Source organism: Malaya genurostris, chromosome 3 (genome assembly GCF_030247185.1).
Source record: "Malaya genurostris strain Urasoe2022 chromosome 3, Malgen_1.1, whole genome shotgun sequence".
Taxonomy (NCBI): domain Eukaryota; kingdom Metazoa; phylum Arthropoda; class Insecta; order Diptera; family Culicidae; genus Malaya; species Malaya genurostris.
Genome location: NC_080572.1, coordinates 26,617,337 through 26,637,347, shown reverse-complemented (window position 1 = coordinate 26,637,347; position 20,011 = coordinate 26,617,337). Strand labels below are relative to the sequence as shown.

The window sequence follows — 20,011 nt, the reverse complement described above, 5'->3', positions numbered from 1 at the left end:
TCCTTTCTATTGAGAATGCGATTGTCCCACGACAAAAGGGCCTAACTGCAAATGAGAGCCTCTCTTTGGTTACTTTCTCTTTTGATTATTACGGAGCCATTATTGGAAATTCTCTAAAGTTTCCAATATAAATCGAAAGCTTGTAGTTTTATCTTGAAAGTTTTGCAAAGAGTAAAGCGTCAAATATAAAATCGTAATCGTAATATTGTTTTCCTAAATCGTAATTTTCGATTTATTATGAAAGAATTTGATTATGCTAATCTTATTTTAATAAATTTTATTACAAACTCAGTAAAAGGTAACGCGAAAATTGAAATAATTTATTTTTGCGAATATACCATAAAATAAAAATCTGTTTTTAAGCGATCCATCGTAATTCTGATAAAAAGTGTTTGGCATTATAATCAACATTCAACAAAATAGAATCCAACTCCATCTGCCAATTTGTCTTTTACAATTCAAAAATGGAAATCTTCCAACACTTCCACCTCAATTGCCTTCCATCTCTATCATCTCTCTTACTCTAACTGCAAAATTCAATCGATGCGAGAATGAACAAGAAATGAATGCAACATTCTCTCGTGTTCTCTTACCATGCATAAGGAATAAAAAGCACCTTTGCGATCTCACTCGCTCCCAATAACACCAACAGTGTTGATACCAACCTGTAACTTTGAGCCATTCGCCAACTCGATCTCTACTTCGTGCCATACCGAACGAACTTTTGGTAATGCTCGCTTAGTCTGTACACTAGAAGCGAGTAGTGGTTGGAATTTTACTTCCGTTTCATTGTGTCGAAGAAGAGAAAAGTTTGAATGAATGATTTGAGCGTTACGGGACTCGCGCAACTTCTCTCCTTATGCTTCATCGATATGCAATCAAGTGTATTAGTGATGTTCGGGTCCGAAAACCTGTTTCTGGATTGTGAAAGGGAGCTTGCAAAATTTCTTCAACATTATGTTGATTAAACATACAGTACAGTTTATTTTGAAATAAATATCATGTTTTGAATTGCGGAATATATTTTTTTTTGTGGAATATTATTAGTGGGATTCGTGATTTGAATAATTTTATTTGCAGAATGAAAAGAATCTTGCGAGTGAGCACGCAAACTCACTGGTTTGCTCTATCTCACTCTGCATTAAATTTATGACAGTAATTAAGCTCACCTGTGTTGTCCTGCAAACCGCAGAAGTCAGCGCAAGGGTGAAAGAAAACACCGTACACACCGTACTGTTGCCAGAAAGGGAGAAAAAAGTTTGATCACTTCTCTGCTTAACGTAGGACTTGTAAAAGAAACTCTCTCTTCGAGGCTCTCGCACTCTCACTTTACTTTTCACTTGCGTGTCGAAAACTGATTTGCCGTCTCCCTCTCCCGGGAGTAGATTTGTATTATCTTTCTCTTACCATCGATGAATTCGTGGCGTTGATTCAACTTGAACAGATCTCACCAGTAGCCGAACACTCGGGTCAGTTCTAGTTAGTGCTCCATTCGGATAACTCGTTATAGGGCTTGGCCACGCGCGTTTTGTTCGGTAGCCTTTTTTTTACTGTGCCCCATACTCAGAGCTTAAGAGTGTTAGTGCGTGTGTATGCGCACTTGTTTGACAACAAGGCGTCCTTGTGACGACGATATCTTTAGTGGCGAACATGCAGAACGGGGCGCGTGAGTGGGTGCCGTAGAGGATGCTGTGCAACGGCATCGTGTACCCTTTTCAGGGATAGAATCTTCGTCGCCGTTGCGAGGTTTATGAATATTAGTGCTGATCTCTAACACGGGTCTCCAACAGTTTGACAGATTTTCCACCCGCCGGTATGCGAGTGAATGCTGGAGAACAACACTGTACTGCACATGCGTGCACAATAGCTCTATTGTGCTTTGTCTAAGTTCTTCGCAGGCACTGCTACTCGAATCGGAGTGCGTATTCCAATGTGGGTGTGAAAGGTTCTTTCAATCATTCGCTCGGAATCGAAAAAGAGAGAAGCAATTACCTAAAACAAAGTGATTTTCAGTTTTGATTTGGGAATTGCAATTCCCTTGTGCTTGGTGGTAGTTTGATGGGGAACTGGTTTTTCGGTCAATAAGCCAATTACTGTGAGCAAGAAATAACATCGGTCTGGTTCAAAACAGGCACCAACACTAGCTATCTTCATTTTTTTACGAAACAGGAAAATAATCGATAGTTCGGATGTTTTGGTCGAAAATGTGAAGGGGATTTGTTTGCTGTTTCTACAAAGCACCAGTCGAAGGAGAATAGTTGCTAGAAAATATTAACAGTGCATGTACATTGTGAAAAAGAAGAAGTAGAAAGATGTGAAATCAGTGACATTGATGGGTCATTTGTCCCGATGATGATTGAAAAAGTTGCAAATGGTCTAATAGAGAGCCGGCTCAGCAATCGGTGGGTCTGAGCAAAAACCGTAGTTGATCATCAAAACGACGTTCAAATAGTTTATATTTGCGTCACTCCAGTTACCGAAAAGTGCCTGCAATTAAAGCGAAATTGCATGCGTGTTTTTTTTCTCCTAAGTGTTGTGCATCTGCGAACCGTGCTGTTTATGATATTTGGATAATTTTCGTGTGAAGTTCGAATTAATCAAGCTGTCATGTCAGGCACCACGGGCTTGTGCGGCTGAAATTCCCAAGTCGTGTGACAAGTTGCTGCCTATGTGGACCTTGGGAAGATACCAACGGGTACACTTTGACAGATTGGACAGTTAAAAGGATTACGCCAGTTGTCGCGATCATATCTGAACGAACTGCAAGTGGAGTCTATTAAACGGGTTCGGCAACTTCGGAAAATATAAACAGGTAAATTGTAGCTCGGATTAACGCTGTTCCGCAGTACCCGAAACGTTGAAGTATTGGTTTTAACATTATTATTTGCTTAATGACGTGTGTTTCTCTTGAAAGTTGTATGTAAAATATATTCCAAATTTGCCCCACTGCATCTGCGAGCAAATCTCAATTTTTGGAATATTAGATTATGATCCAAGTTCTCATTTGGAAGATATAAACTTGTCTTTTAGTCTCACGACTTACAGGTTACAGGTGACATTACAGTCCTGATATCATTTGAATGCAACAGTTTAGTGATTTTTGTTTGTATAGTAAATTATAAATTACTTTTCTTGTACACGGGAAGAAAAAACCCTTAAAAATCTATCTATTAACATTCAATTTTAGTAATTAAAAATTGCTTTTATTTTTAATGGCTTTATTAGTCTGGTTAACTCGTTTACTTCCACACCAAGAAGAATACTTAGGGATTCAGATTCTGAAGTTTACTCTTAAATTTCTATAGTGTGTTTAAAACACGTTCAGTAGAAATATTTGTTTATAAATTGGTAATTTGTTTGTCACTGATGAATGCATAAAATTCATTTTCAACAAAGAATCTATCATTTCAATGGTGCCGTTGATTCTTCGTTTGCCAGTGCTCTATAGAGCGTCGTGGTCTAGTTTGTTTGGTATAGAATTTATATAACCCGCTAGCCCCCGTCCTAGTAATAGTAGCATATAAATGGACTAATAAAAACCTGTTTTAATCCACCTAGTGGTGTAATGATGCCTTTCTCATGTATAACATTGTGGTATTCTATTCAAATTTTTTCTCTTCGATTTTTGAAAGAAACCAAGATATTTTTTGTGCATAACATACAGAATAAAACAGTGCTTTGCTCGCGTAGGTCATCCTTAAGAAAACGAAGTGGGTGCACTATTATATGCACTCCCGGCACCGTAACCCGGAAACCGGTATAATCAAAGTCGATTCGTACGTCCACCAACTAACATGACGTACAAACTCTACTAGTTTTTATTCAAATTATTATTTGAAGACTTTGTACAGATTTGCCATCGCAATCTAAATGACGATTTAAATGTTTGTTGCATCCGAAAATATGCAGTAATTTTTGGTAAGACCATAATTCTGCCAGTTTAAGTGACGGTGTACAATACAATTTACCTTATAACTCCGGAACTGGAAGTCGGATCCTTATAAAATTCAGGAATTCCGTATGGGACCACAAGACTTTTCATTTGAATCTAAGTTTGTCAAAATCGGTTCAGCCATCTCCGAGAAAACTTAGTGAGATTATTTGACACACACAGAGAGAGAGAGAGAGAGATATTACTCAGCTCGATGAACTGAGTCGAATGGTTTATGACACACACAATTTTCACTAGTCGGTTTTTCAAGTGATTGCCTAACCGTTCCATATGAGAAAGGTTCAAAATAAATCCACAACTTTTTATGAATAAAACTACGACATGTTTTACCTTTATCATGTGCCAAGAATATGTACCAACTGTAAAAACCAACTTTTAAGCCAACACACGGAGGATCGAGTGTTGTATACCATTCAACTCTGTTCGTCGAGATTGCAACATGTATGCGTGTTTGAGTGTGCATGTACTTAATTTTCTTGAAGAACCAAATATTATCAAACTTGAATCAAAATGAAAGATCTTATTGTTCCATGACTTCGAATTTTATCGGGATCAGGATCGATTTGTTCTAATTTGGATGAACATTTGCATACATCTTCAGCATGACTTACCATTTGTATTGCAAGGATGGAGAGACTAAGATTGAAGATTATACATAATAGGGATATATTTTTGATGAAAATACCGTCAAATGGTTACTCGGAAACGGTTATTGGCAGAAAAACGGTCGAAGAAGTAGTTCTAAGAAATCGATTGAGCACTCTAAATAAAGATGCACTTTAAAAAATCTAACACTTTTTCAAAAACTGAACAATTAACCGAATAAATTTTAAAATTCCTAAATTAAATGACACAACTTTTAGGCATTTTCTCACTTTGAATTTTCTGATCAAAGTAGTCACTTGAACAATAGAACATAATTCTGCACATAAAAATCAATAAACTTACTCATAGTGAACTTCCTCCTAAAAGCAACTGTTTTCGAAGTATTAAATGCAAATGCAAATGCAAAGAACTCAGATTCCTAATAAGCTACGTCAATTCAACAAGTTGCAAATATGTGTATGTTTCATTTTGGAGTACAAATCTTTCATGTGTTGACTTGTTGAAACGGTGTTAAATATTAACATTACTTTTCAAATACTTTTAGTGTTTCGCTTTTGTTAGAACAACTAATCATAGCTATGATTTCCAACTGATAATGTCGCCCACTTCCGCAGTATTTTATTGTTGAAAATACATGGATTCATTTATTCATATCGATGTGTAGAAATATTTCGAAGCAGTAAGAGCATTGATATCATTAACCAAATATGTGTCTCACACCAAAAATGAATGCATCCACCTAAAGATTCATTCAAAAGCAACATCTTGGTATTACATTCCATTTTTAGAATTCGCCGCCGATTCTTAGCGTGCAGAAAATATCGAAGTAAGTTTTTCATGAAGTTTTTCTAACATTCCCTGTATTACAATTATATTATTTGATACAAGGGAAGAGTCGCTTAACATAAACTATGTTGTGTTAATTTTAAAAAGTGTTTTCATTGAACTTAAACTTCAATTGTCGAATAACTCCCAAGAGATTCTCTTCGGTATTTATCATAGTATCGCAGCGAATATGAATCCTTGAAAAGTATGATCACTAATCGTCTAATGACATGAAAAACTAGTTCAAATGGCATTTACGCCAAAATTCATCAGCAACCGTTGCACCAACTATTGTTTACCAATCGTTCTCTAAGCGAAAACTATAGCAAAACTTGTTTCAATCCACCTAGTGGTGCAATGATTTCTCATATCAATCATACTATCATATATAATACTGTGGTATTCTTCAAAATAATTTTCTTCGATTCTTAACACAATAACCGAAATCGGTTTGTTTGACCTTCTACTGATGAAAACTATCAATTGGAGAAGATTTGATGTCGATTTAGAATTTTTTTTACGGCTTTGCGTCCTTTTCAGTGATGGTCTAAAATTTCCGAACCCGGAGGTCGAAGGATCAGGGTCATTTCGCCGAAAGCCATTTCGCCGAAAGCCGTTTCGTCGAAAGCCATTTCGCCGAAAGGGTTATTTCGCCGAATGACATTTCGCCGAATGGGTCACTTCGCCGAATGCCATTTCGCCGAAAGGGTCATTTCGCCGAATCCTGAAAACGTCTTGAAATCGTAATTATAATTGATTTAAATTGAAGACAAACGAAAGATGATAGCGTTAAAAGAAAACTTGTTGACTATTAGCTACTAAACATCAAAGCAATTGCATAGGTGTATCAACCAGGCAAATGTAGGTGGTATTTTCCGTTTGTTAAGTGAAAATGAAAAAATATCTAATGCGGCTACGCCACATCGTTTTGGTTCATGTGCTGTCCGACCTCGCTACCGCTCGTTCGGACCTAACTAAAGCAAAGAAACCTAGCTTTGAGTAGACCGGGCAAACGAGGCGGTTACAGGTTTGTATGCAAGAGGCCGCCGCTTCCGACGGCGGGTCGGCGGCCGACTCAGCTGGCGTCGGCTCGGCGGCTTTGTGCCGCCAAGCCATCTTGGCTTCGGTTATGTGGCTGCGCCACATCAGTTATACAGAAGACATAACATGCATTAGATATGACCCTTTCGGCGAAATGACCCTTTCGGCGAAATGACCTATTCGGCGAAACGACTTTCGGCGAAATGACCTATTCGGCGAAACGACTCTCGGCGAAATGGCATTCGGCGAAACGACTTTCGGCGAAATGGCTTTCGGCGAAATGGCTTTCGGCGATATGACCCGCTCCCGAGGTCGAATCCGGATGAAATTCAAGAATTACGTATGGGACTTCAGGACCTTTCAACTTAAGAACTTAAGTTTGTGAAAATCGGGCGCGCCATCTATGAGAGAAGTTATTTGTGCAAAATATACATATTTAGATTTTTTTTGCACATTTAGATTTTTTTTTGCACATTTTACCCCATAACTCCATAACCGGAAGTCGGATCCAAACAATATTCAGGTATTTTATATGGGACCACAAGACCTTTCATTTGAGTCTAAGTTTGTGAAAATCGGTTCAGCCATATCCGAGAAATGTTAGTGCAAAAAAACGTTACATACACACATACCCACATTTACACACTCATACACACAGACATTTTGCGTACTCGACGAACTGAGTTGAATGGTACATGACACTCGAGCCTCCGGGCCTCGGTTCAAAAGTCGGTTTTCACAGTGATTACATAACCTTTCTATATGAGAAAGGCAAAAAAAGAGCCAGTGGTGCGACCGGGCCCGTCGATTGTCCGACACCCCTAGCAAGTGAGGAAGCGGAGGCAAAATGTGCTTGTTTATGCAAATCACGGTAGCTTCGAGTAGGAGTTTGTCGTCGTCGTGTTCATGTAGGACTGACTAGTGGATTGGCTCAGGATACTGCCGGACAGTCCAGATATTTTGTTAGTGTTACTGAAGAACTCAAACGACGAAACCTTGATGATCGAATGGCTCGGTCCGGAACGTGTGGGAGTTTTAGTTGTTGACCTGCGGATGATCGGGCCCATTGTGTCCGCAAAGTGGACAGAAAGTTGATCCTATTGTTTGCTCTAGAGCTCAGGGCTGAGAAGAACTTTGAAAATGGTAGCCAATAATTTGCTTTGAAAACCAGGAAATATTTTCGGCCTTCTGTTGAACGTTCAAAATGGCAAACAGTGCAAAAAGCCGATGTGAGCTCCGGTTCTTTTTCTATTCATGGGGATGGAAACCGAATGATCAACGGAAGCACCAATTTTCGAAAATGTCATAACGCAGCCCGATAGTCCGGCCTAGAAGCCATAAAATACGTTCATGTTCGACCTTCGAGTATTGGATCGGGCCGAACCGAACCGACTTGAACGACGAAGGGTGATCATCGTCAAAAAGTGACCAAAGCCTATGGCATATTTCACGAGGCGTGTCATAAATTACCAACCGATGAAAGCGACCGTGCGTCGTCTGGTCCGTGAATGAGGTGTTGTAGATTCTTCGAAAAAAAACAACACGTAAAGTTGGACTTTCCCAAGATCCCAAGTATTTTAGCTTTAGGATGTTACTGGTTTCCATGAGCCAAAGACAGATTCATACTGCATGGTTATGGATATGTAGCCGGTGCAGTGCATCATCTTCAGGTTTTATAGCGACTTTTGGTCGATCGTGAGAAGAGTCTTGAATAAAAATCAGCAAGTTGAAGTCATGTGCCGTGTCAAAGTGTGCCGTCGTGAGTTGTAATTGTTGCATAATAATTCTTTGATCGAACCGGAGGGTCGCACTGACAGCGTGGAATTAAGTATTCGGCAAACAACGGTTGTTGATTGGTAACTCAGTTTACATACATGTGGCTTCATCGGAATAAACAACATACATAAATTTCACTAATTAGAGTAGCAGTTTCGACACTTTCGCTTCGGGTCATCCATAAGAGCTTGTACAGAAGTATCTATAACCTTTTCCTCATATTTTATACACTTTCCCCTCGATCTTTCCGAGTTTATTCTCCACTATCATCCGAAAAGACGGAGGAGGGAGAGTCTTGTGAAGTTCAAATTTCACTTTTCTTTGGGTCACCTGCCAAATATGATATTTCGGTTCAATTTTCGATTTTTTTCAAACTAACATCCACTTGTAATTTAATTAAGTAAATTGCTTCCCAGTAAAGGTTTTGGTAATATGGTGAAACATTTTTCATTATAGTATTTGAGTTCGCTTTTCGCACATTTTGTCCATATCTTGAGCAATTGATGGATACCATCCCAAGAGAAATCTTGGCCTTTCATTGACTGATTGTGCAGGTCGCTTCTCGACCTTCTGCGTTGTTCAAATTGAGTTCATATATTGACAGTATTTTGCGTTTCGGATTCTCAAAATATATTTATTTCTCGTGGCCAGTTACAAAACACAGTGAGTTTTTCGAATTTTCATATGTCGTTAGTTTAGTGTTTTTTTTCAATAACATTAAATTAGCCAGTTTCAAAACGTTGAACCCAGCGTTCACAGCTTGACGATTGAAGAAAGATCGGCATAGGTTTCAACAAGAATTCGATTTCATTCGATTGAAAATGAAAACAATTACCTGCCGCAAATACTATTTATTTGTTTCGAAATTCGACATGTTAAATATGAATTAAATATTTTTGGTTCGAATTTAATATGACGTTTTGAAGAAGGGAGAAGAAAATATCGCTTTTGGTTTGGTGTTCTATGGAAAAAAGTTACAGTATTACAAAAGCCTCGTGATCGCCCTTCACTTTCGATTGAGCTTACCATGCAAAAAAACATCTTTAATACAAACCAAGGTCTGGTCCCTTGACAAGCTGGAGATGATAAAATTCGAAATCCTGATCATCTACTAAAATTTTCACCAAGTGATAACCGGATACGGTTCAATCTCCTACATCGAAGAACCGTTCGGTAGTCTATGAATATAAAATAGGGTGGGACAAGGTTGTATGGGAAAAATTAAATTCTCGCTCCACCAAACTTTTCGTGTTCCTTTTGGGTCCCATAAGTACCATGCAAAATTTTAGCTCGATAGGAGAAACTATATTTTCGCGCCCGCGGTTCAAAGTTTGTATGGGATTTAGTATGGGAAAACTAACTTTTAACAAAAAAATCATCTGGAGGTCACCCTATATACTCAAAAAATCAGCGGGCATGTAATTTTTCTAGGAAATTTAATGAGGAAGAAAGCCTTCGAAGATTGTAACATAATCCGACATCTGTAACATAATCCGACATAATCGACATCCGACTACACCGAGCAACTATTTTGAAGACATCAAACAACTCAGATCAGCCGTTGTAGCATAATAAAAGAAAGCAAACTCATATTACCACCAATAGCAGCAGTGGTGCTAGATATATTAAGGAATGAGCCATCGTTCGGACCTTGTGTCGGTTTTTCTTTAATAACATTTTTTACAGATGTCGGATTATGTTACAATCTTCGAAGGTTTTCTTCCTCATTAAATTTCCTAGAAAAATTACATGCCCGCTGATTTTTTGAGTATATAGGGTGACCTCCAGATGATTTTTTTGTTAAAAGTTAGTTTTCCCATACTAAATCCCATACAAACTTTGAACCGCGGGCGCGAAAATATAGTTTCTCCTATCGAGCTAAAATTTTGCATGGTACTTATGGGACCCAAAAGGAACACGAAAACTTTAGTGGAGCTGAAATCAATATTTTGTCCCACCCTAATATAAAAACCGTCAACAGTCATTCACCATCTAGTAGTCATTCTTAATCACTTACGGGGTGAATAAGTTGCAAGTGGCATGAAAATCGCCACTGCACCAGAAACTGCAATGGAATATAAAATTCTGCAAGGCAATTCATATGCACCTCGATTGTTTATATCGAGTCGACTGAGTGTGAGTGTGCTGCCTTGGAAAAGAAGGTGATGTGCAAGGCAGTATACGTGTCCGCGGCAGCAGTAAACCTGTTTTTGAAACACTGAAAAATTTGATCACGATCCACTTCTCTCGCCAACAAAAAGAGATTTCGAGCCCGATGACGGCCGAGTCGCGATTCACGTTCCAAGTCTATCCGAAGTACTTGACGGTCAGTCGAAGATATGACTGCAGTACCGGTGGCAGTGGAAGAGATTGATTCCGGACCAAATATGGTTCCAGCCGTGAGTGCGTACGGCAAATGTCACGGAGACAGAAAGCTCATCGATCGTCAAGCCAAAGATTCTTGAGGCTTGATGAGAAGCTAAATCCATTCTCATTCCAAGGTGGCAATAAAGTTAATTATTTCTCGAGCAAAAAAAAATGAAAAAAACATACGTCGAATATTGCTACGTGAAATTAATTCATCATATGCTGAATTCTCTTACCTCCTTTTGTAAGCACAGGTGTCAATCGCAATGACATCATTCCACTCCGGCGATATATACGTGGCCTCGTGTGAAGTGCTTGCATCGAACATGAGCTCATAAAAACGTGCTCTGGTTCTCGTGCCCTCTGTCGAGCCCCCGTCTACTCACCCCCACACGGACAACAATAATGTTCAAGCAAATAGAATTGGCCCATTAGAGGTTGAAAGCATGGAAGTGCACAAAACGTGAAACCATTTCTAGCCGCGTCTGTAGCTTTTATCAGCAACGGTTCTTTCTACCAGTCAGACTACTACTGATTGTGGCATTGCCGTGGTGACGATGGCCAGCAAAGCGCGGGAGGTTGTGCAATTTTCACCGAACCGGTCGATGAAGTTTGCGGTGTTATGGCTACCAAGAGTTGTGAAAGTTAAATATTTAGATTTGATAGAAAACTAAAGTTTGCCGATAAGGGCTTGTTGTTTAGCATTATTTCCATACCTACTGGAAGATTAGAGACAATGCGGACAGACAGTCGGTAATGTCAAATGGAGGAAAATGTTTTGCCGATAGCGTAGCAGTGTTTTCATTTTTACGTAAGAAAAACCTCATCAGTCTAGTTCGTGAATGTTTTGCGAATGAACCATTTCTATGATCTCTCTGAGGTTGTCTGAAATATTGTTTTCTTTATAGTTTTTTTTTCCTTTATGGGCTACTCTGGCCGAGGGTGGGGGTTACAAAGCTCCACACTTTCCATACCGGACGAGCTAGGCTAAAAATAAAAGTGCATTTACCTGTTTCTTTTGCCATATCGTAACTTACCAGAAGTTAAGTTATTACATAAAATACCTATTATTCATTATTTCCCTGGGACACCCTAGGGTTTTTCCTCCTCAAACCTCCTTGGTCTTAAACCTTCGATGATAATCTTTTATTTCAACAGCCTCATTTCATTGAGTTTCTCGTCATGAAAATAAAATAAAGTTAGGTGTAAGTGAGCTTGTTAAATTATATAATGTAAGGATGCGCATTTACCACTAGATTACCCAGGAAAGTCACAATATGTACACAATGGAAGGATTGCTTAAAATTCTGTGATGTTTTTTTTTATTCTTTATTTAACGATATATACACTAAGGCACACTGCACTAGCTTTTAGTTATTCTGTCACAGTTTTTTTACTTTGTCTCTTCCAATCATTTTGACTGCTTTTGAGCAATTTAACTCTATACTAAGTTTTGGGTTTTCTAGTGTTGAGCATGCATCCAGGAAACAAGAACTATATGTATTTCGGAAAGAAATACTAGGTGTTATTGTATGAAATAGTCCACGTGACCCGTTCTCTTCCAGAACCACATATCTCACACTTTCAGTTAGAAGGTGACATCTGTGTCAAAGTTGGAGAAATTTAAGTACATTCAAACCTTTCCCGACAAACCCTGACCAATCAGTTTCGCCGTCATTGCAATTTGTAAACATTAGTACCGATACCGAACCAGATCGGAAAGGTTTGAAAGTTCCTTAACGATTCATAAGATGTCAATTTACTCTTATTCCTGATAATAATAGTCCTCCTTTTTGAATTAAATTCACCAGTTCAGGACGAATATGATATATTAGTATTCATCTCAATTGGATCAAGATAATTCAAATTGGTGATTGTCAATTTCAAGCAGTATCAGTCCTGTTCACTCCGTGATTGATCCAGATAACATAATAATTTTCATTTTTTACATTTATGAGCGAACGATCGATCTCGGTATGGTCTGACTTTGTCAATACGAAGCATGAATTGACTCCCACCCCCATCCGCCAAGCGGGGGTACGCGCCCTGTAGCTCATCAAACAAAGCCTAGGGTTAAAAAATTTTTTTAGTTGAACTCAAAGCCACAACGTTCACATCGATCGGATCGAACGAGTGCAGAAATGTTTTATCCGATTCGCGCTTCGAAGACTTTCTGGCTAAATCGGCTTCAGCTACCACGTTACGAAGATCGCTGTGCTCTCATCAATTTACCCACGTTGCAAAACAGGCGGATATTTCATCAACGACTAATCGTTTTTGATTTGCTGAATAAAAACATCGACTGCCCCATGCTTCTAGCCAGGATTCACGTCAATGTTCCCGGAAGATCTTTGCGAAGAACGGACTTCATACGACGATCAACTCATCCCACACAGTAACGACAAAATAATCTAATAGATGTTTGCTGCAATCAATTCAATTGACCTTATCATCTGTCTGATTTTACTATGAACAAAGACACATTTAAATCTAAAATAATTTTATGTTAATTTTATTAGTCTAGGTAGATATTAATAAGTCTATGCGATAGTTTTTACTCTAATCGAAGACAATAAATCTAAATTTCACAGATAAAAAAATGAACAAAAAATATGTTTGGTTTCTCATGAAACCATCAGTTTAGAAAATCAGAAATTCGAAAGACAAAAATGTCAAAATAATTGCTGGTTTATAAGGTATTGAAGCTGTTCGGCTTGGCTCCGTGTCCGGTCTAACCCCGGTCTCCCCTAATATTTTTGTTCAATTGACAGTAAGAATTCTTCCAGGTTGGAGCTAAAACAACTTGCTTGAAAAACCTATGCATTGAACCGCTAACCTGGGACAATGGTTGTAATGATTCAGAAATCAATTCGCGAATAAAAGGCAGTCAACTGTATATTTGTGAACAGTATAATATTAAAAATCACCAGAATATTGTGTTTATTTTAGTAGATAATCGCCAGTGTATAAAAAGCATGTGAAAACAAAACCTTGAAATTTCTGATGGATTTAACACTTAATCTAATATCCCATCCCAGAGGATTTTTTGCACACAATCCTATTTCTGTTCAGAGACAATACTGTTTGGTACTGATAAAAGTTTAACGATAATTGATTGAACTGATTTCAAGACAAGCCTGAATTGATTCGTAAAAGAATTCATTAGATGCACACGTTTCCATTATGACTCACCGTTTGTTTTGCTCGGATGGAGAGACCAAAAAAATTCATACACCTTCTTTGAAAATAAGTTTTCAACCAAATTAGTCTCTCGATCCATACGAAGCATAAAGTTTGCTATACTGAAAATGTGTGCTATGTTCTTTCCAAATCAGAACAAGTCCATCCAGCGTCTGCATTTTTTCTGCTATTTGTATGTAGGATTGCTCATTTCTTTGAAAAGTCAGTTTCAACAGAACTTACAGAAAATCAAGTAAAATCTCTCTATTGTAAACTATTGAGCTTTTGGTCTCCAGTATCTTCTGTGATGTACTAAGTTGGTATTAGTCTTTTTTTGAATCCGATTTTTATACTTAGATTTATGAGATTGAATAGAATCCGATACACGATTAACATAATAGAAAAAGGTCGATAAATGATACATTTGTAGTAGTCTTTTTATTGAACTTTAAATAACAAAGCAGATAGATCTGTCCGCACTGAACCTGCCAACGTAACGCCATTACAGCTTGGAAACAAGTGTAGCACGATCGGGTAAAAGTACTAAGAAGCCAGACCGGCATTCTATTGTTAATCAGCAGCGCGTGCAGAAAAGAAAAATCACACTCGAATTAAAGTCGTATTTAATTCAGAAACAGCGTCGTGTTCAATACAATACCTTTCTCACACAGCTGTGGGGAAGGGTAAATCTCTCGCGTAATGCGATAAAACACTTATTCAACGATTCCTTAACTATCCAGTAAATAAATGTTCACCATCTTCATTGGAAACTAATCAGATTCGCCGAAACTAACCTGTTCGTCCTCCCTTTCATTTTCTCCGTCTTCCACCATCTTTTCGTCCACTAATTAGATCTACATGCCGGTTCTAACCCCGTCGTTCGTCCACGCTCACTCACTACTCCCTCAACTAACATTCTTTTTCCATCTTTATATCCACTTTGCTCTTCTATCCCGCCTTTCAAGGAAGCTGCTCTGTAATGCTGTAATATTGTGTCATCAACTAGTTATAGAGTTAGCGATTTAGCTTTAATTGTTAGTTTTAATTGTTAGTTTTAAACGTAAATGTATCTGTTGGATCATTGTAATCTGTTGATACAAAAGATGAGGAGGTTTTATGCCTGCTGGAGAGCGAGATTGCTATATTTCATCTCCATCGGGCTTTTCCCTGCTCCCCAAAATAAATAAATAAATAAATAAAAATAAAAAATATTACTGACATTCTCATGTATATTACTGTGGTATTTTTCGGAAACCATTCCATTGAATCTTGTTAGGGCGTAAACAAGCATAAACAATAAGTTTAAACAGTGTTAAGCCAAATTAATTGAAACTTTTCTTTATTTTGCATCGTTGCTCTTAGTGATGATTTAAAATTTTAGGCACACTTTACCCGAAATCAGGAGTCGGATTCGGATGAGATTCAATAGCCTACTAGAAGACTGTATGACCTTTCATCTATGTTTGTGGAAATCAGTTGGGGTTATTCTGAGAAAATGAAGTGAGTTCCTTTTTGGAGCTTTTGATCAGTATTTCTCCTACTTCCGGAAACGGGAACTGGAAATGAGTAAAACCGAGGTCAGTTTGTCTGGCAACAACTAACATAATCAACAAATTGAAATCGTTTTGAGCCATATTTAGTAGAATTATCCCCTTTTTAGCGTCGTCGTTCTAAATGACAGTTGGATAGTTTAAGCATGATTTCACCACATATTTCCTTAACTGGATACCGGACCCGGATGAAATTCAATAGAAGTCTATGGGATCAAAAGACCTTTTATTCATAAAAAGTAGTTAAATGATGTGGGTTACTTTTTAGAGTTTTTGACAACTGCTCAAGGCACAATCGGAACCAGGAACTGGCAACCAGTGTATACGAAATCAATTTTTTTGGCCGTCAACCAATAATGCATACACAACGTAGGATTTGAAGGGTTAGTTCAATATCACTGTAATTTCGGAACCGAAAATCGTATCCGAATAAAACTCAATAGCAGAAAATATATAGGAAAGTGAGACTTAAGCCTATGGGGTGCATTGGAAAATCGATTCAAGAAGATTTTTCACGTAAAAAGTTGAGTCCTGGCATTACATCCCTTTCGTGGAATTTGGCCTTTCTGTTTCAAGAGACTTCGCAGCTGATTCTTAGCGTACAGATTCATTGCATGGCTAGTACTACGATCCTATTGACAGTAAGAATCCTTCCAGGTCGGGACTCGAACATTTTTCACGTTCGACATTTAAAATGGCCGGAACATAAGTGAGGGTCATAAGTACCAACATAACGCCACCGAGGAGATAAAAAAAAGCTACGAAAATTCGCATTACTTTTGGAACAAACCTATAGTATAGACAAATATTTCATCAAGTAATGACATTTCCGCGTCTGATACATATATTAAAGCATATATTTGATAATATTCTATAAGCCAAAAGGAATTTAACATTCGATACAATTCTTAATGTTTTTCCCAAGAAGTGAGAATTGTCATTTTCTGTTAAAGAAATAGATAAGTTTATTATCGATTCTTTATTATGCATATTTGATTCATTTGAGGTTTAAACATGTTTCATATTTGCTACCAGATAGAGGAGTCTACTCAATCTGGAACTCTTAATAGTAGTCCATAATGACTAGATCGGCAGACATCTGCGTAATCTTGCGTACCAGACAACTGCGGAATCACCCAGAATTATTGTTGTTTCTTTTATCACAGTGCCCTGCATGTGGTTTGATTCGATAGTCACAAGCTAACTACATATTTATGCAGTACCATACTTTCCCGTAAATTATCGATCTGAATCTCATCACTACGATAAATAAATTAAGATTTTACTCAATCTATAATGCTCGATTGTTTGCTTACCACATTTTGAGCGCACTGATTGTTCACCGAATGCCCGAGATGTTGGCTACGATAGCACTTGCTAGAGCGCTTTATCCTTGCCACCGGGCTGCACTTCCCACTTAGGTGCGATCTTTCGTTCGAGTTTGGTTACGAGTAACTGGAAAAATGATGATGATGATGCAGATGCTAAGATTACTGATGATGATAGTCGGTATCTTCGGCTAGTTCCTGAGACCTAGTTCCCGTTACTTTGATGCTTACCTATGTGACCGTTTGCTGTTGGTTCCGTAACGAATCTTAAACCACACCAAGAAAATGCCACCCTATCAACAAATAATTCGCTCATCCATCAATACTCTGGATGATTCTGTTCATTCGATATTTTTCAATACTGTCGTCTGCTACTCTACAGATTCTGTAGGTATATAAACGAATAAGAAAGTGACTAGTATATTGGCGACGATTTTCGTTATTGGTCTGTATAAAATGAAAACTCATTCACTCTGTGTTTGAGGCTGTGTATGCTTTTGATCAACATTCACCATGTCCGACTGAAGCAGAATTTAGTCGATCTGGTTGACCTACTTCTACGCTCTAAGATCTCTAATTATTGAAAAAAGCGAAGTTTTAATGCCATTACAAAAAAGTTTGCCGATTATTAGAACGTAACGAGACAGGATAAATGAAACGTACTCGGCCGACGCGAGGGATGCCGTTTTTTTTGTTTGTCAACTTTGCAAATATTTGATCAATAATAGAGAACGGGCGACCGGACGTAAAAAAGGACACTGATAAAAATAAACGGGTTACACCCTTGTACCTCGCCTTTAGACGATCTGGAATCGGTAGATAAACAAACCAACACATTGAAACAGTGCCTGTGTAGAAACCTCCGAATCTTGCTCTCACCCAAACAATCCCATTAAATATAGTGCCCTGCGTGTTTTGTGGTTAGTTATAGCAGACATTTGGCAAACTTGGAGTTTGCGCAGTTTTTCCCCAAAACAGAAGTCAACCTCTTATGTTGTGCAGAGCTTGACGTCTCGAATATCCCGATTGTGGTCGTTACACGCCGATACCGCATCGTAACGAAGATGTCAGCTGTTATATCTACAGTCGCAGGTTTGTCATGTAAATTCAGCTTTTAAAAAGAGCTAGAGAAATTTTCTTTGACTCTAAACATTTTATTAAGTTGAAGGCTCCTCAGCACAAATGCTGTTGCAAAAATCCTCAAATCTGACACTAACATTACTGCACAGTTTCGGTAGAACACAACCCTTATCTGCTGCTTTCCACATTAAACTTCTGTCAGAGCTTTCCAAACCGCTCCATCGCCGAAGGTGGCAAGTTTCCGTAGGAGACACGGGATACTTGTAATTAGATTTTGTCTCGAGCGGATATTACTGCAGACGACGAGTGAAAACTGAAGGCGGGATAGCACTCTCGTGAACTCCCAACACGCGAACCAGGTTTCATAGAAAGCAAGTGGGTGCTATAGTGGTAGTAGTAGTCCTAGTAGTGGTAGTAGTAGTAGCACATCCCGGTTTTCATTATCATTTTTATCAGGCACATCCTGCCGGAATTGCTATTACGGGAACCGGGGAGTCGCAAGCTGACTCGGGAGTGACGGGCAAAATTCTATTATTATTTTAATGCAGTTCATGTGCTGGTAGTGTAGAAATATTTTTACCGTTTTTTGGATGTAAAAAGGGAGGTATGATGCTTAATAAATCTTCCATAAAACTTATAAACACGGTTGCTTTTCGATGCTGAAATTTATGGTTGTCAAATGGTTTTGTGAGAGATCGTGCAAAAAAAAACAGAACACATGGAATGAGTAGCTCATGTCGGAAAATATAACTCGCTTTGCTCAGCTGGGTGGGATAACATTGCTGTGTGGAAAAAATGAGGAAGTGGGATTGGAGAAGGATATGTTCTCAATGATAAAGGTTGGAAATGACGACTGAAAGTCTGACTCGAGGAATTTTGCAACCGGCCGCTGCCGCACTAGCGGTGTTGTATTGATTCGGTCACTATGTGTTGGTATATTCTGTGGGTGCGGTTTATTGTGCAGATTGTAGCTTTGTCGAAAAATAGACGAATCGATTGCATTCTCGATCAGCAATACGCTTTCAAACTTTTTGGAATTCTAAGTATGGTGCTTAGTTGTAGATATTTGTTACCGAGATATTCAAAACAACATCGTCAGTTGCGGTGCGTTTGAACTAAGTACTTAATAGTGATCATGAAATGTACATCAAAATCACAATCTCAGTTTGAAATATGGTACAAATACCAATCCGAATCGTTGTTTCACGTCTCATAATTCAGATGTCTTTTGTGCGTATCCTCAAGCCCGGGTTGGCAGCTGGTACAAGCCATCTATCGTATGTGCGAGCCCCGTCCCCGAAGGATTCCTAGTGTCAGTAGGATCATAGTCTCAGCCATGCAATGGATGTGTAGGCTCAGAATCGATTGCGAAGTCTGTTGAAACAGAACGTTAATATTCACGAAAGGAATGTAATTCCAAGGCTTTGCTTTTGTCCGAATCTTGACCTAGAAAGATTGATAGCGTCAGTAGAATCGAACGCAGCGAAAAAAATTATTAAACATTCAGATGACGCAAATGCATATATGACATAATTCAAAAGAACGTAAGTCGTCAAATAGCTTAATTTTACAGGAATGACTTGAAACTGTGTCAAGGATACCCAGTCTTCCAAACAGACGCGTGAAATTACATGTTTTAATCCATCTAGTGGTCTAATGATGTCTTTCTCATGTCAATCATATTCTCATATATAATACTGTGGTATTCTATTCAACATGTTTCTCTTCATTTCTTGAAAGAAACCAAAGAGATTGTTTGTGCATGAACTAGTATAACCTACAGAATGAATTCTGATCGGTTAGGCCATCCAGGAGAAAACGAAGTGAGTTCTACTATTGTAGGTACTTCCGGCACCGGAAACCGAGAACGGTATAATGTCAGTTCGTATGGCCATCAACTAACATGGCGTACAAACTAGTTTTTATTAAAATTTTGAAGATTTTATACGATTTTTACATCGTATAAACGCCGGTATAAATTTTTGTTGAATCTGAAAATATGCAGTAATTTTGGGTAAGATCATAAGACCTTTTATTTGACCCTGAGATTGAGAATATCGGTTCTGCAAACTTTGAGAAAAGTGAGTATAGTACATTTTTGAGTATATGACTATTATCTCATTATCATTATCTATTGGTTGCCTACTGATAATGGGTATCGATTTGTGTAGCTTTGAGTCTAGTTTAGAAATTTATTAAAATATTAACACACTTTACACTATAACTCCGGAATCGGAGGTCGGATCCAGATAATTCAGTAATTCCGTGTAAGACCACGAGACCTCTGGATTGCTCAGGTTTTGCAC

General features: G+C 38.3%; 1 protein-coding gene across 6 annotated transcripts in view; it reads left to right on the top strand.

Moving 5' to 3' along the window:
• The first annotated feature begins 805 nt into the window (after positions 1 to 805).
• Positions 806 to 20,011, top strand: part of LOC131435596 (SH3 and multiple ankyrin repeat domains protein 1) — a 300,484-nt gene continuing 281,278 nt past the window's right edge. For 2 of the 6 annotated variants that reach the window (XM_058603648.1, XM_058603645.1), the window contains exon 1: positions 1,088 to 2,812. The gene's annotated coding sequence lies outside the window, so the exon portion shown is untranslated. Of the gene's footprint in view, positions 976 to 1,087; positions 2,813 to 20,011 lie in introns of those variants that run through there. The other 4 variants (XM_058603649.1, XM_058603650.1, XM_058603647.1 and 1 more) reach the window with 3 other exon arrangements.